This window comes from Panicum virgatum, chromosome 7N (genome assembly GCF_016808335.1).
Source record: "Panicum virgatum strain AP13 chromosome 7N, P.virgatum_v5, whole genome shotgun sequence".
In the NCBI taxonomy this organism is placed as follows: domain Eukaryota; kingdom Viridiplantae; phylum Streptophyta; class Magnoliopsida; order Poales; family Poaceae; genus Panicum; species Panicum virgatum.
The window spans coordinates 14631993-14638257 of record NC_053151.1 but is presented as its reverse complement, the minus strand read 5'-3'; the positions used below and the strand labels follow the sequence as shown (position 1 = coordinate 14638257).

The following is a 6265-nucleotide window of genomic DNA, read 5'->3' as shown; positions in this document are numbered from 1 at the left end:
ACTGCATTTTAATACTATATGCCTATAAGGATTTCCTAGCCACTTTATTCCCTTTATATATATATATCCCTTGGGTTGCATTTTGGTTAGTTGTGCTAGGTGCCGCGCTATAACACACTTGGTCCTTTTTAATTAAATTGATTAATGGTATATGCAACTTAATTCTGAGAGTGGCCCTCTGTGTGGCTTGAGTGGCTCACGTCTCGTTAAAATGGGTTTTTGTTAGAAACATGGTTTAGGGGGCCAGCACGGTGCTTACTGCCTGGTTGGCCACTCTCCATAAGGACTGGTTCATAGAGCGACAACCTGGGACAACAGCGCTACCACAAGACTGGAATGGGACGGTCTTGGCGTAATAATTAGGTCTTTTTGGTTTGGAGTAACTTACCGACGGGGCAAGGGTGGTAAGCTTCTATGTCCCTCATACTGAGTGGCCTTGTCGATGACGCCGACTAGACCTGCTCCATAGTCGCTGATCCAACCCTCGCGGTTACTCCTTACCAACGAGATTCTTTATAAAGGCCTCGTAGTGAGTTTGCTAGTCATCTCACCTAAGGAAGTGTGATGAACAACTGGCGTAGCTCACGATTTGTGGGTAAAGATGTGCAACCTCTGCAGAGTGTAAAACTGGTATACTAGCCGTGCTCATGGTCATGAGCGGCCCAGATCCTCCTTTTAATTAGTGGGGTTATCTCCTTCCGACGAGGGAGGTGCCTCTTGGGGTTTTGGTATGGTTTTGGTTTGGTTCTCAGTAGTAACATGATTAATTTTGATTAATTACTATGTAACTGGGTTAATGGTAATTCATCAACTCGTAGTAAATAGCTTTAATAAAATTTTGCCAACACTTAAAAGCTAATGCAGTTGAGTCAGCCAACCTTAGAGCCTCATAGTTTGTGTTATACTTGTTGAGTACGGTTGTGTACTCACCCTTGCCTCTTCTCCACTTTTTCCTCTTGGGATACGCTACTGCTGCTCAGTTCCTACCGACGCGAGGGAGTTCACCTGGAGCTACCAGGACTACGAGGACTTCTAGGCGTTCGTCTCCCAGTCGACGTCCCTGTGGCGCCCAGCTTCCGAGAGGCTTCGTATTTGTACTTCGCTTCCGCTGTATCAGACATTTTGTCATTAATATAATAAATAAAATTCGTATTCGCTTTATTATGTCTTTTTACGTGATATGTGCTGTGATATACTGTTCATTCTGTTGTATATACGTGTGACTTGATCCTGGCACGTATATGATTGCTCGGTTTATGTCCTTTTATAAACCGGGTGTTACATGGAGCCAACGTCAACATTGGGGACGTCAACTTTGAACTCAAATCAATCCTCATCAGCATGGTGCAGGCTAGCCCGTTCTATGGCAAGCCAAATGAGGACGCCAATAATCATTTGCAGAACTTTCTGGAGCTCTGCCACACCGTTGTTATACGGGGTGTCGCCACCGATGTTGTCAAGCTGAGGTTGTTTCCCTTCTCCCTGCTGGGGAAGGCGAAACAGTGGTTCTACACAGACAAAGACATCGACACCTGGGACAAATGCTCCAAGGCATTCCTCGCAAAGTTCTTCCCGCTGGGCAAGACGAATGCCCTACGCGGGAAGATATCAAGTTTCTAGCAGACAGGGATGGAATCCATTCCGGAAGCTTGGGAAAGGCTACAAGAATACATCACAGCCTGTCCTCATCATGGGATGGACGAATGGCTCGTCCTCCAAAGCTTCTATAATGGGATGACAGCGACATCACGAGCCCATATCGATGCTGCTACCGAAGGAGCTTTTCTCGACATGACCATAACAAAAGCCAAGGCTTTGGTCGAGAAAATGGTCTCCAACAAGGGGTGGAACGAAGAATGACTCCAACGCCGGACGAAAGGCATGCATACCGTCAAGGAGACGGATATGATTGCTGCAAAATTGGACCTCCTGTTCAAGAAATTGGGAGAAGGGAGCCAACAGCAGAACCAGGCTCCTATCTACACCATGGGTTCGCACTTCACATGCGAAGTCTGTGGCAATGATGGACACTCGGGGAACGACTGCCTCCCTGAAGACTGCGCATACCTCAACAACAACAACGGGTATCGTCCACAACAAGGATGCCAGGGGTGGAACCAGCCGCGTCCACAATTCTAGGGAGGTAATAACTACAACTCCTCTTTTAATTCAAATTTTAATTCGAACCAACCTCCCTTGAGAAAACTTGTGTTAGGCCAGGATAAAATTAATGAAAATATTAATAAAAAGCTTTTGGCCAACAATAAAACTCTGGGAAGTTTAAATGTTAGAATTGAAACTTTGTCTTCAACACTTAAAAATCAGTTAAGTTTCAATAAAATGATAGAAATTCAGCTTGTACAAATTGCTGCATCTTTACCTGCTGTTGAAAATGGGAAGAACCCGGGGCAACCCGAGGGTCCCGTAGAAAATGTCAGCAGAGTCCACTGGATGGGGTAACCCGTCCCGGCGATCATCATGCACTAACCATGCAGGTAGGCACAATCCCACATAGAACGACTTTTGGGATGGCCTGGTGGCAGCAGTGCAAGAGGATCCATGGGTCCCCATGATCAGCTGCTCGATCTATGACAAATACTACGAGCACTGCCTTTGCTATCTGGGGGCGAGAATCAACATCATACCCACGGTAATCTGTGAAGAAGTTCAATGCCCTGCGCTTTCCCCAACATACATGGTTGTGCAGGTACGTCGGTTACAACTGCATCAGCGCCACCGTCAGCAAGTCCAAATAGCATGTCGGCTCCTGGGCCGACATCTCAACAACAGAATTTGGCGATGATGATACAGCCTAAGTCTCCTATAGAGGTTCTTGTGACCAGACTTCCTCATGCTGATGGAGTCACCTGGGTGTTCCATGATCCTGCGACCGGTTTTGTGCGTCACATGAATGTGCCCAACATACCTCCTGTGGCACAGCAACAACCTAATCAGAGGTCAATGCAGGGTAGTCAAGGAAATGAGATGGTTCTCTACCAGCCACAATCCGATGAAGTCATGCAGCAAGTTGCGCGGGCTGCATCGGCTACTCAGCCGATGGCTATACCCAGTACGCAACCAGCATCAGCAGCCTTGCCGATAGCCTCGCCAACGTCGCAGTCAGCATCAACAAATGGTCAGCAGATTGACTAGGCATCTATTGGCGCCTACCAACGTCACCTAGCGATGACGCCCGCAGACGCCAATTTGGGATGGAAGTATTTCATGAACCACGAATAGATCCGCAAGCGCACGGAATACCGTTGTAGCATTTTACCCGGGAGTACATCGGGGTGTCATTTATATTTCCACAGGGAAGGCGATGAGTGAGTGAATATATAGATCAGTTGGTGAGCTCTATCTAGATTGGATATTCTCATGCATAAATAGGGGTAAGATAATAACATGGTAGGAGGTAGTGTGACATACTGTAACACCCTAATCTAAATTTCAGTTTTTAATAATAAATTTAATTGGCTTTATTTAATTTTCTAAGGTTTATTGTGTTTAGACTTTCATTTAATCTAATTTTGATCCTCAAGTAATTAAAATTTATCATAGGTTTAATTTTTGTTGTTGCATCATGCTGGAGCATTGTTTTATTTGTTGAGTGCTTGTGTGAATTTCAAATTCGAATTTGAATTCATTCGCCTTGAGTTTGAATTAGAATTAGCATTAGAAAGGAAAAGAAATAGAAAGAGAGAACCCAAAACCCAAAACCCAAACTCAAACCCAAAACCCAGCCCAAAGTTTCCAAACCCAGCAGGCCCACCTCCCCTTTTTCCTTTCCCACTCAGCCCAAGCCCACCAGCAGCCCGGACCACCTCCCCCGCGCGGCCCACTTCTCCCCCACGCCCTCCCGCTCGGGCCAGCCCGGCGTTCCTCACCCCGCTCGGCCCAGCTCCTCTTTCCTTTCCGCGTGGCCTGCTCCGTTCGGCCCAGCGCACACCCGCGCTCAGCCCGCTCGGCCTACCCCGCACGCTCGCGCTCAGCCCACTTGGCCTAGCCCGCACGCTGCGCACAAGTTCCCCGCTGACCAGCGCTGGCCCGCATGTCAGAGTCCCCTTCCTCCCGCGCCATCCGCTCCGCGCAACACCCGCATCCATCTCGCCGAGATCTCCGGCGAGCTTTCCTTGCTGGCCCGCCCGCCGAGATCTCCTGCTCTGTCTTTTTAACCACGTGCGTCGCACCAGGAGTGCCATCCCCCACGCTATCGCCGCCCCTAACCCTAACACGCCACGGCCGCCATTGCCGCCGGAGCAGAGCCGCTGCTCTACCGCGGCCACACCGCACCACCGCGCCCCAACCCTTGCAAACCGCCTCCGTGGATTCACCTTAACACCCCGAAGCACACCGGGCCTTTGCTCGTGACTCTGAGGCCGTACGCACGAGAATTTCTTATGGGTTTCCGCCGCGGGACCCATCTGGACTTCATCAGTGGATCTGCAAGCCCGGAGGAGCTCTCTATCGACCCGCCCTGTTCTCAGTGCCGTGCGCCGCCGCAGGAGCTCGACGCCGACGACTCGGAACCGCGTTCCAACCCGATTCAAGCCTCGGTGAGCATCTCCTCCGCCCCCTCTACCTTATGCGTCCGATACCTAGGCACGTAAGCCATTCCAGTGGCTAGACGCCGGTCCTCGGCGACCCTCGCCGCAAGTCGCCATGGCGGGCTCTGCTGCAGGACGATTTAGCCCCGCGCGAACCTTGCCATAGCCTGCACTAGCTTGGCGCACGCACGCAGAAGCCACAGCCCCAGTTTCGAGCCCCATAACGGTCTAGCTTGCGCACGCCGGCAAGCTCTTGCCGCGCAGGCCCGCCGTCGCCGATACACGCGCCGCCTCGAGCCTCCCCATGACCCGCTTAGGCCATAGGTGTACTACGCATGGCGCGTAGTCCGTCCTAGACCCGAAGCTGCGTCGAATTGAGCCCGGAGCGGCCGATTTAGGCCAAGTTCGGCGAGCCCCGCCGCGGGAAGCCATCCCCGGCGATGTCCCGCCGCCGCCCGTGCGCCCAAACGTCCTAAGCCGTCCAATCCGAAACCGGCGGCCGGGATTAGATCGGCGCAACGCTTTGCCCTGAGCCACGCGATCGCGATCCAACGGCCTAGATCCGAAGATACCACTTCGGCCTAGAGTTTTTGCTAAAGAGCCCTTTCCTTTTGTTAATATCAACCCGCGGTCCAGAGTTAGTCAAAAATAATTCCACTTAGGTCCTGTTTTTAACGTTTTAACCCCTGAGCTCTTTAGAAATAGCACCCGCTGTTCAGAGCCGTCAGTTTTGCAGTTTAGCCCCTGAAACTAAGGTTTAATTACGTTTAAGCCCTCGGTTTTTGCAGAAAACCCCCTGGAACTTAGTTTTTCTCGCAGAAAAACCCCTAGGACTTGTTTTTAGCCTAGATTACGCGTTTTAGCTCCGTTTTAAGCGTTCTTTATGTCCACGCGATCGTTGTAACGCGTAGAATAGTTTTAGACTAGTTTAGTGTGCTATTTTTATGTATTGATGTACTGTTTTTTAGTTTTTGTTAGTGTTTGCTTGTATGCTTATTGTTGTGTATTGTCTTTGGCCATGTGTTCGTGAGTAGACGCTGAGTTACCAGAGGAGCCCCAGTACCAGTACCCGTAGCAGCCGTCTTCCGAGCACTTTGAGCAGCAGCAGGAGCAGTACGAGGAAGGCAAGTGTAACATGAACAACCTATCACCTTTAAATACATTTTCATACTGCATTTTAATAATGTATGCCTATAAGGACTTTCCTAGCCACTTTATATCCTTTATATATACCTTTGGGTTGCATTTTGGTTAGTTGTGCTAGGTTGCTGCGCTATAACACATTCTGGTCCTTTTTAATTAAATTGATTAATGGTTTACTTGAATTTAATTCTGAGAGTGGCACTCTGTGTGGCTTGAATGGCTCACTTCTCGTTAAAATTGGTTTTGTTAGAAACATGGTTTAGGGGGCCAGCACGGTGCTTACTGCCTGGTTGGCCACTCTCCATAAGGACCGGTTCATAGAGCGACAACCTGGGACAACAGCGCTACCACAAGACTGGAATGGGACGGTCTTGGCTTACTAATTAGGTCTTTTTGGTTTGGAGTAACTTACCTGCGGGGCAAAGGGTGGTAAGCTTCAATGGTCCCTGCTCCTCCGGCTTGGTCTGTGCTTGGTTTGCGCACCTGTGCTTGTACCCCTGGAGGTGGGCCCCATCGTCGCCGATCTAACTCTTAGCGGTTACGCCTTACCAACGAGATTCTTTGTAACGGCCTCG

At 49.8% G+C, this 6265-nt stretch overlaps 1 non-coding gene across 1 annotated transcript; it reads right to left on the bottom strand.

Annotated features, from left to right (window-relative positions):
* Nucleotides 1–1590: 1590 nt before the first annotated feature.
* Nucleotides 1591–1697, bottom strand: LOC120684110. Its single transcript, XR_005679093.1, has one exon. It is a non-coding gene; the product is annotated as a small nucleolar RNA R71 (small nucleolar RNA).
* Nucleotides 1698–6265: the final 4568 nt, after the last annotated feature.